This window comes from Lactuca serriola, chromosome 1 (assembly GCF_051521515.1).
Source record: "Lactuca serriola cultivar US96UC23 chromosome 1, Lser_US96UC23_V15, whole genome shotgun sequence".
NCBI lineage: Eukaryota > Viridiplantae > Streptophyta > Magnoliopsida > Asterales > Asteraceae > Lactuca > Lactuca serriola.
The window spans coordinates 28,108,621-28,116,551 of NC_136408.1; the positions used below are offsets into that span (position 1 = coordinate 28,108,621).

At 34.1% G+C, this 7,931-nt stretch overlaps 1 long non-coding RNA gene across 1 annotated transcript; it reads left to right on the top strand.

Annotated features, from left to right (window-relative positions):
- Positions 1-3,782: 3,782 nt before the first annotated feature.
- On the top strand, positions 3,783-7,281 carry LOC145067843 (uncharacterized). Its single transcript, XR_013688897.1, has 3 exons — positions 3,783-4,195; positions 4,471-4,528; positions 7,065-7,281. It is a non-coding gene; the product is annotated as an uncharacterized LOC145067843 (long non-coding RNA).
- Positions 7,282-7,931: the final 650 nt, after the last annotated feature.

Genomic DNA, 7,931 nt, shown 5'->3' on the forward strand with positions numbered 1-7,931 from the left:
GCTAGAAAGTTAGTGATTTTGGGTAAAAGAAAAGATTTATAAGTATCAATTAAAAACCTAGTTATTTAGTGGTCAAAAGAAAAAATAGAACTTGAGAGGGGCTAAATATGTTAAGTGAACAAAGTGAGACCAGTAATCTTTGCATCCACCTTATTTCTTCCCGGTAATAAATTTGAGAGGGAAAATAGATAGAATAGTGATTTTCATAAGGAAGATAGGAGATGAGATGAGATATTGTTTTTTGGTGTGCATAATACGGCTCCATGGAGGTCGTATGTATATTTGTGGAAACCATATGAAGCTCCCAAAAACACGGAACTATAATGTCAACAACCTTATCACCTCACTGACCAGGTAAAACACTAGGATGGGGCACTATTTTCCGGAAGGTTCAAGTCAACATGGTCAACGTTGATAAGGGTTAGTCCAACTGTCCCTAACCCCTACAAAAAATAAAACTCTTTAACTCCTAGCAAAGTGCACACCTAAAGTGCGAACCTCACATCTTGCATCCATGGCCCGGTTGTAAGGTCAACCCTAAGGGAGGACAAAGTGTGTGACTGCATAAGGCCTCGAAAAAAAAGGGCCCGATTTTATAGATAGTAATTAATTTTATTTTTATCAAATATCTTTATGTAGCATAGTTGGTCTCGACACTCTCGTTCTAATGTTTTTACCCGCATTCGAATGATTGAATCCGTTTGGTATAACTTTTGTTGAATAAGATGTTTATAAAAAGCTTTATAATGTATTCCCATAAGCAAATTTTATCTAGTCAAGTTGATGTGAACGCTTTCTTCTTATCTAACACTTGGTTTCAGTTCTCTTTAGTATAGTTTTGTTTTTAAATCTACTTTTCAATATCTCAAACAAAATTAATATTTGCTTAGTGGAGTTAGTTTGTGTGATTGTGTCCTAGTATCTCATATAAGTTTCCAATCGTCAATTCTTATGCCAAACATATTTTTGGTAAAGTTTGTTAGGATTCGTTTATATAATTAAAAAAAAACAATAATACAAAAATATATTATAACTAAGTTTGTATGATTATTTGGTTTTACCTAAAACATGTAGGTTTAAATCCTAGAAATTGACGTTTTTTTTTTGAAATCAAATCAAAAGATTTTATAATGTGATAATGAAAGAAATAACACAAGTTCAGTCAAGCAACATAATCAAAGGCATGAGAAGACTGAAGAGTAGCGACCACGAAATAGACTGAGTTCCTTATGATGTCTCTCCTTTGTCTCATGTGTTGATCAAGCATAACTAATGGATTCAATATAGCATGTAACATTATACAATCGTGATGCATCTTTCTTGTTTTAGTGGTAAAAGTTTTACATGCACATCCAAGAGAGTACACAAGGTATCAATAAAATTATATCATAATTTACAACTTGTACCTAGATTTGCTATAAATGGCCTTAAATTTTTATACAGTTAAAGTATGTTAGCTTTAAGGTGTAAAATTAATAAATTGCATAAGGCCTAAATATTTATGTCTGGACCAGTCCTGCCCAATCCAATCAGGCTGGTGCATACGTGGGCTTGGCCCGTTCTTCAACCCCCACAAGGCCTTAAAATTTTAAGTGCAACGAAAAACTTATAAACTTATCAAATATTTTTCCACTCATCTATATCACTATACGAGACAAAGAAACTAGCCAACTTGTTGTTTCCTTTATAATTTCCAACACAACTAAGGTGGGGTAAGGGTATATGTCCTATCGTTTTAAAGACTATAGATGTAATGCACTCTTTTTCATTTTGCTTTACTTTCTTTTTATTTTTCTAGCTAACAAACTAGTAGAATGTTCAACTTTCGAAAGAAAAATTAGAAGATATAAGGAAATGGATGAACGTGTGGTAGAAAGAAACAGCTTAATACAGTCTACATGATTACTAAACAAGAATTAGGTTAAAAAACATAAAGATGCACATACAGCTCAAATCGATGTGATACACAAGAAACAAAGATACGAGAGTATGAGACCAGTCGATTCTTGATATGTCGGTTAAAACAGGCCCAAAAGTCACGTGTTAAAATCCATCGGGCTACCCATTCGTATGGTCCGTGCAATAGTGATGACTAAATTACAGGAAAAAAAATGAAATGAGAAAAGAGCAAATGACAACATAATCACTAAGCTTATTGAGTTGATTAGTAAAATACAAACCAGCTGATAAAAAAATGAAAAGGAATTACTGAATTATTAACGAGAACTTAAACTGTTTCTTATATTTTATGCCTACAAATATTTTTACCCACTAAAATAATGACAAGTGTCATTATTCCATATTAATTAAACTATTTCATTAAGAGTATATTAGGAATCTATCAAATAAAATCAAATTGAATGGTGGAAAGATGACATTTATGATTATTTTAATGGATAGTTATATTTGTAAACATAAAAGGTAAGAGACAATTTAATTTCTCGATACAAACTACCAAAAACAAAATAATAATAATGATAAATGAAAAAACCTTAATATAATATCCAAACACATAATCTATGATGCAAATGCAAAATTAAGGATAAGAAAAATATAAAGATAAAAAAACATCTTCTTTCAGACTAAAATTAAGCATTATTCTTTTTGTTTAATTAAAGTAAAAATAATACTAGTAATAATAATAAACAATTATGGTGGATTATGGATAGGATGACAGCGCAACGTTTAGATTAGAGCAACTTTTGGATGATGACTGAATTTTTAAATCTGCACAATCCCCGTTTTAATTAATGGATGGTGAAGTTGTGTGTATGTTTTTGTAATCTGCTGTACTTCACGAGACATCATGATTCATGGCTGCTAGCTTATAATTATATTGCTGATTTTGGCTACCGTGAAAATCCGCAGTGGGTTGTCATTTATTCGTATTTTTATAAAATCCTTGGCTGTAGGGACACATAAGCTTGGGCCTTTTGGGCTGATACGATAGGCTGATGCTAGACGCCTAAACCAGTACATCGGTGGTTTCGGACCGGTTTCATTTTGGTTTTGGAATGATCCGGTTTTTTTTTGGGTTGGTCTTGCAATGGTCTAGTCTTTTTTTAGACAGTATCAGGTGGTCTTTTTAAGTCCAACCATTATCTAGCATGGACTTTTTGGGACCGGTCTCGGTCTTTTTCAGTTTTGTCACGCGGTGTTTGCATGCGCCCTTTTATAGGGTGCAAACGAACCGAACCTGAGCCTAAACAGACTCGAACTCAGCTCATTTAAATTTTGTGGGGCATGACCTCGAACTCGGCTTGTTTCGAGCCTTATGGTACTAAGCTTGAGATCGGCTCATGAAGAATTATACGGGTTCAAGCTCGGTTTGGGCTCCGCTCGTATACGGTATATTATAATTTCCTAAAATGATGTTTATTTAAAAATTATTTATTTTAATATATATATAAAAAGATTATATTATATATATGTAGACTTGTTTAGGCTCGCTAGCTTAATCGAGATTGGTAACACAAGCTCGAATTTGAACTTGTTCAACAAACAAACCTAATATTAAGCTCGAGTTCAACCTATGTTTGTTTAAAATCGCTATCGGGTTGAGCTTTTAACAAGTTGATCATGAGTAACTCACGAGTAGTATGGGCAACCCAATGGGTGTTCAAAAGGTGTTTATGAACAGGACACACCGAAATCCATGGGCCAAAATTTTACGAGGTTTTATATCAACACTTGTTCATTTTTTGGCCCAAATGCTCAAACAAGTCAAGATGTAATGAGAAAGGAAACAACGCACAAACATACGCATATCCATTAAGCGGGAATCAAATTTATTCCGATAAAAAGAGATGACGCTTTGGTTCCTTCATCCTCGTTGGGAATCAGAAATCTTAATTAGTGTTGCACCAATTAACGATTGTTGATTGTTATCACAAGTCACTAAGTCAACAACGATGTTCTTTTGATTGTTTCTTATGTGCTTATTGCTTAAATCCAGAAAACTCATTCAAAAGAAATCCCTCAATACTCGTTCAATCGATTCATACTTTTTCTTCTTACTTCTCTTTTCATAAATCACAAGAAAATCAATCAATATTCATAACGCATTCAATCGAAATTCACTAACAACAGTCTTCTTTTTGCTTAACCGCTTCCTATTTTAGTGAATCACAAGTAAATGGAAATGAGAACGAAGGTTCAAAAACTAGAATCTGAGCCTAAGGAAGAAAAGCAAAAGGTAAATAAGCTTTTTTTTTTTTTTTTTAATTATTCCTATTTATGAATTTTTATATTGTTTACTGTTTAGAAGTAAATCATTTTTTCATTTTTTATTTTTATTTTCTTGCATCTATAACTCAGTAGCATTGTAACAACAATATATTGATTTTCAATCAAGCTTTATAATACATTTTTGATATTTTTATAATTAAATCAAATTTTCCCATTGTTTATTGTTTATGATTCTTATTTTCTCGTATTCAGAAGCATTGAAACAACAATCTTTGGTTTCAGATTGTACCGAATGGTCGAAAATCAATTTCAAATTGTATTTAAGGGTCAAAAAGCAAAGGTAATTTTCCGATTTCTATTTTTTTATTAGAAGCATATCATTTATGTTATTTTTTGATAATGTAATATAGGTTGTTGGTATAATTTCTGATTTTTTTTAACAGTTTTGTTACACTTTAGGATTGAACGTAACATTTTGGATAAAGTTATTTATAAAGATGCTATTAAAAAGTTTATTTTAAACAAATATTAAAATGAAAATTGTTTTCAAGTAGAAACCGGTTTTCTGTTTGTGTATGATTTTGACTGGAGTTTTATTTTTACATATTTTGCAATAGAAAATAAAAAGTTATAATTGTTTTACTTAATTTTTAGATCTTTCAAGTTTTAGGGTCTATTTTGTTAAATTACATAGAGTCCCTGAAATCTCGCGGCCATCCCTGACGAGTATGATGGTCTATATATAAAAAATCTCAAAGGGGTCGTTTAATAGTTGCTAACCGAGTTAGGAGTTCTAACTGAGTTAACTTCTGACTGAAACTTGTTGTTTGATTTTGTATATGACTGACTGCGCCAAATACTATATTACCCTCAAACAATATTTTTTATAATAATACATTTATGCAACCATCATATATAATTGTAACACCCCGTTTGAAATTAAAATAAAATAAGTAAATAAATAATAAATTTTAAAACCCCGAGATGTAAATTATATTCTATTTTATATTATTGTAGCCAAAATCAATAATAATTTAGCAAGGTGTTGGCTCCAGGGAGTTAAACGTCATACTTTTGGAATTGGGGATTTAAAAGTGTAAGTTCGGAATGGTTTTGTAAAGATTTTCAGAGGTCAGGGAGTGTTTGGTAAATATTGGACCTAAATTTAAAGATTTTGGAGGCTAAGGGGCTGAATGGTAATATATGGACTTCAGTTGAAAATAATTTGTAGAGGAGGAGCTGTTTGGTAAAATATTGGGCTTGTTATGAAATGATTTTTAGAGGCTGGGGCTAAAAGGGTAAATTACGAACTTAAGTTGAAAGAAAAAGGAGGAGGGACCATTTGCGTCATTATGGTATGAAGTTTCAAATGGATTCGGAGTATGTAACCCGTCACCTCGTAACCCTAACCTTACATCAACATTCTACTGCCACCCCCTTATACCCCCACTCCCTCCAGCCGCCTCCTTACCTCCTGAATCCTGAAACCACCGAGAAGTCGTCGTCGCTATCTAGCTGTCGACGAATACGAAGGGCCGCTACTCTGACGTGATTCAGACGTAGAGATCGGAAGACCGACATTGCGAGGCTGTCGTAATCGTTGTTGTCCGCCACCTTCCTTCCACCGTTACATTGTTGTCGTTGTTAGCCGCTGTAGTTGCCGCCATCTCAGGCCACTACTGTCGCCATACGCCACCTGGTGGGTGGTTGGTTTCATCCTCCAAGCAAAAAGTGTGTGGGTGTGTTTTATTTGACTGGAAATTTAAAAGTGAAGCCATCACCACCACCGTGAGGTGGTGACTGTCACCCTCCAACCACCGCCTGCCTCCACAAGGGTGGCTGAGTGTGGGTGTGTGTGTTATTTTGTGTGTGTGTTCATTTGGATGGTGTTGTATAATTGTAATTGATGACTGAAAAAATCAAAAATTCATAACCACTACCGTGAGGTGGTGGTTGCCGCCTTTTGCCACCATCAGCCACCGTGTTGGGTGGCAGTGTGCATTTGCGTGTGTTTAGATTGCTTTTGGGATGATTGGACTAGAACCATAACCACCACCGTGAGGTGGTGGCTTCCGTCGGGTGTCGTCGACCACAACCGCCCGAGGTGGCAGTTGGTGGTGCTCGACCTAATGAAACCATAATTAACCTAAGGAAACCATAGTTGACCTAATGAAACATTAATTAACCTAAAAATCTAACCATTGGACTAGTTGGGTTGTAGTCTTGGATTGTCGGGACCCTCATTTAGACTGTTAGATTGGAGTTTTGAATTATGCCCGACTACATTGTATGCTTGGCCCAGTGGGGTGATGGACTTAATAGATTAAGTCCTTAATGGGTTAAGTAGGAACACTTAACCCTAATTGTCATTTTAGGTGAAAACCCTAAGTTTGCTTGGGCCTTCAGTTGGGCCTTTCTATTGGACTTTGGTGATTGGGCTATTGATGGGCCATCCAAGAACAAATATATGGACTATAATATTTAGATGGGCTTTAGGGTAAGGCCTATATGAGGTTTTGGGCCCAATTTGGAAAATTGGATGATTATGAGATATTAGACCATTGGAATGCCAAGTGTATGGACTAGAATAAATGGTTGGGCCTTAAGGTAAGACCATGTGAAAGGTTTGGGCCCAATTTGGAAAATTAGGCCATATGTTGGGTTTTGGTTCATTGTTTGACTTTTGTGCCTTTGGATTGGGCCTTGGGCTTGAATCAAGCTAAGTTAGGGGTAAAGTAGTCTCTTTACCCCAATCATAGACTAACGATTTTGTATTAGAACCCCGTTATGCATAACAGTATGTTAATTGTATGGTATGTGGTATGATGGGGGAGCTCACTAAGCTTCGTGCTTATGGTTTTCAGTTTTGATTTCAGGAACTTCTTCTTCAAAAGGAAAGGAGCCGGCATGATCGCAGCGCTTCACACTATGATTTTCCGCACATGAGATCTTTGGGATTATACTTTGATATTGTTTCATTATGACATGTTTTGATTATTGACATACTGGTTTTGATATGGGACGACATTATGGATGTTTTTATACTATCGGTTTTTATATTAACTTAATTATAATGAAAATTTTGGCCTTGAATTTTGGGATGTTATAATAATTAATTAACTCCATTTATGAAATAATTTTAAGAACATGAAGATTAAAAGGAAAAAACCAACATATTGCTTGATTGTGTTCACCTTCTTCTTACCAATTGAAAACTATAAAAAATAACACATATTTGCATTCATATGTACCTGGATTGAACCATTATTTAAGTGGTTGCTATTTATCAAGATTGTTTCAATAAGCACATGAATGAATCTATGTATTGATTTATGCAAAATTCTATTGTTTCAACTATTATAAAATATGAAATACAACGATCCATATTACAATTTATAAAAACAAATCATAAAACTACAAAAGAAAAAACTTGAATTCAGGGACAGGGGATGTCACAGTTGTATGCCACCTAATTATGTAATTCAAAGAAGTTAGTTTTGTGATGTATCCAAATTTCTAACAATAGACACAGACGGAAAATCCTATAAAATACAAAAACATTATGACATAAGTTCTTCAATTGATAGTAAATATTGCTCAGTAGACCACCTATTTAATATTGTTATGCTCTAAAAATTTGTTTAGAATAACAAGATAACAAACCTATTGGTGTAGTAGTGCAACGCTTGGATTCACCAGGTAAATTCTTGCAATTATTTCATTTGATTTTAGGACCAAACGAG